This window comes from Corylus avellana, chromosome 10 (genome assembly GCF_965113065.1).
Source record: "Corylus avellana chromosome 10, dhCorAvel1.hap1.2, whole genome shotgun sequence".
Lineage (NCBI taxonomy): Eukaryota > Viridiplantae > Streptophyta > Magnoliopsida > Fagales > Betulaceae > Corylus > Corylus avellana.
The window spans coordinates 10,230,162-10,233,483 of record NC_142499.1 but is presented as its reverse complement, the minus strand read 5'-3'; the positions used below and the strand labels follow the sequence as shown (position 1 = coordinate 10,233,483).

Here is a 3,322-nt window from a genome sequence, read left to right as displayed (position 1 = left end):
TTTGACGTGTCCATTCCACACGTCAAAAACTTTTGACGTGTGAATTTCACGCGTCAAAAAACTTTTGACGTGTAGAAAAGGACACGTCAACAAAAAATTTTTTGACGTGCTTACTTAGACACGTCAAAAGTTTTTGACGTGGCAAACATAAGTTACTGTTTGCCACGTCAAAAAACTCATATTTTTTTGTAGTGAGTAGCACATCACCTTTGGGATGTGTCGTGCTACTATCACACATCACCAATTGGTAATGTGTGAACATTAAACACGTCATTACCCCCGTTTCGAGTCAACTATTCTTTTGCCGTTTTAAAAACATCATTACAAATACGTCATTAACCTATTAGTGACGTTTTAGACGGCCACAAAATCCTTAAATTTTTGTAGTGGGTGAGAACATGGGGTTTGGGTCCCGATGAGGATAACATCATGGCAGGCTGGTTGAAGGAAATGAGAATAGTAGAGTTAGGGTTTGAGGGGTGGGAATGGGGGTTTTGGTTCTTTGGTTTGATGCGGAGGTTTCAGGAGATATCGGACGGCTTTGGGAGGGTGAGTGGAGATAGGAAGTGGCGGTGAAGGAGTGGAGAGAGAGAGTTGGGATGGTTCTCTGCTAGTGCGGCCTAGGCTAAGGATGGATTTGGAGGAGAGGCGGAAGGTGAAGCAGATGAAGAGCTCGTTGGTGCTTGTGTTGCGATGGGCCTTTCTGATTCTATTTTATCTTCTTTTTCGTTGTGTTTGGGCCATTGAAGGTGAAGGATGATGTTTAGATAAGCAGTGAAAGCAATGGACATCAATTTTCTCTTCTTTTTCAGAGTGTTTGTGCCATTGAAGGTGAAGGATGATGTTTAGATAAGCGGAGAAAGTTTTGTTTGTGTGATTTGGGAAGAACTTGAAAATTATGGTTCAATCGATTTGGGTGGTTTAATCTTGTTTTTTGTTTCAGTTTGTGTAAAATTTAGTTTTGTTAATTTTTTTTTATTATTTTTTTATCTCACGTGTCACAAAAAAAACATAGGTACTACATGTGATACACACCCACGTCATAGGATATTCTGATTTGGTAATAATATGTGGTACAAATGACACGTGTCATGATTTTAAGTGAGGTGACGTGGATTTCCATAAAAATAAAAAAATGGACGGAAGCTTGACAGAAGTATCAAGTGGGTTTTTTAGTTAATGATAGGTACCACTTGTGACACTTTTTGAAACCGATGAGTCTATTTGATTTTGACCCTAACCGCAGGTACTAAAATTGCATTTAACTGAAAAATAAATAAGAACGACTTGTTGGAGGTTCCGCCAAGGTAATACTCCGATGCAAGGCTGGCTCGGTATATTTTGAGGATTAAGGCAATAAATTTAAGTGGTGCTTTTTATGATATTTAAATATTAATTCACTAAATGTTTATTTAAATTTTATATTACATTTTTTTTTTTACTTAAAAATAATTTTTCACACTATTTTAGATGCAAAATTACTAATTAAGTTTTTATATGCTATTTTTTTAAACATCTCATTTTCAATTGATAATATGATTAATTGACTTAATTTTTATTGTAAAATTGTTGTAGGATTTTATCAATTTTAAATTGAAAAACTTATTTATGATAAAGCAACTGTAATAAATATGAAATGTCTGATTCAAGGACCTGAATCAAATTCAAGGCAATAGAAAATTATAAAACTGGAAAAGAATTCAATTTTTGAATGAGATTTTAGTGGAAAAAATAGTTAGAAAAATAGAAGGTTCCAAAGAGATTTTTAATTGAATAAGATGTGGTCCTCTTTATGACTTTCTAAACTTTCCATCTTCACTCCGTACTTAATTATTATTTTACGAGTCTCCTTACAAAGAGATTATTATTTTGAATCCTATCCCCATTGTAAAACATAGACATGTATTGGATGAGGAAAGAGCATACGCACTCACTGACGTGAGGCGTTAATTAGGACTAGTCCCATTTAGAATTAGATTTAACCTTTTATTCATACTTTAGCTCATAAAAAATCCTAATTGTCTCTGGGGTCGTAAAGTGACATTTCTAATAAATTATGTCTAGTATTTATTTATGAAAACTGGGAAGCCACAGCACTCTTTGGGGGTGCCAGATTTTTAAATTTTTTTTTCCCACTGCAAAAAAATAATAATAATAAATAAATAAATCTTTTTACCTATCCAAGACACGGGCCACACGGCACTCCCAATATTACTAATACTACCATTACTTCTCAACACAATTTCTACCTTCTTGTCTTCAATATGGTTGTCAAGCAAAGTGGGGTTGAGGATCTTTTGTCCCATATCGTGTCCAGACACCACCATCATCATCACCAAGCAAAGTAACTCCTCCTCTCTGATTCTTAGACGTTTTTGTGTTAGATTTTTGTTCTAGTTTATTTCTTTTACCTAGCCTTAATTTTGAATTTTTCGATTTATTTTATCAGTTTCTTGAGGTTGTGCGGTGCACTGGGCATTCGGTGGGAACGATTAAACTCGATGATGCAGCTGCCAAGTTAGGTTTTGATATGATCTTTCTGATTATTAATTTTCAGATATTTATCTTTTCTATTTGTAATTTTTTTGTTGTTTTCGTTTAATTATCTTTTGTTTGGACATTGGTTGCCTAGAAAATTGAATAAAAGTTAGTAAATCTATATGTATATCTATAGAGTCTGGTTAATCAGAAATAAAAAAACCCATAGGCATCTAAATTGAAATGAATTTTTCGATTTCAATTTGGTGCTCGATGATTTTATACTTCTAAGATACTGTAAAGTCCATTTCTAGACTTTTTTTTTTTTTTTTTTTTGTATTTTTGTCTTTTTGATATAGTGCCGATATGTTACATTTCTAATATATCAATTTAAGCACATATTTAAGAATTTTTATAGATTTTTTTTGTGATGTATATATTATGTGAATTACCAAATTTTTTAGGATGAAGAACACTAAAAAAAAATTTAGCTGCAACTCTAATGTGAAATGTGAAATGTGTGGCTCTGCCAGTATACGGAATGCAAAGAAGATATCCATTGGACCAAGAAAGAAACAGAAGGGAAGTAATACAAGTCTATGTAGAAAAGCCAGTCACCCCTTTTAGATGAGGAATCAAATTCAAAAGCCAGTTGCCCCTTTTGGATGAGGAATCAAGTCTACATGACATATGATGTAAGCTGTTACGTCAAAGGCTGGATTTCTCTCCACATATTATATATATAGAGCTGCCAGCAAGGCCCCTTATCCCACATATACCACATGGGCCGTGATTCGAAGCACGCGTGCTCAGGCTATTTTTTTAAAAAAAAAAAAAAAAAAAA

General features: G+C 33.7%; 1 protein-coding gene across 2 annotated transcripts in view; it reads left to right on the top strand.

Moving 5' to 3' along the window:
• Positions 1-3,079: 3,079 nt before the first annotated feature.
• Positions 3,080-3,322, top strand: part of LOC132161606 (cytochrome P450 81Q32-like) — a 34,664-nt gene continuing 34,421 nt past the window's right edge. Inside the window, exon 1 of one of the 2 annotated variants that reach the window (XM_088510966.1) lies at positions 3,080-3,322. This exon is cut by the window's right edge and continues 963 nt beyond it. The gene's annotated coding sequence lies outside the window, so the exon portion shown is untranslated. The other variant, XM_059571765.2, reaches the window with a different exon arrangement.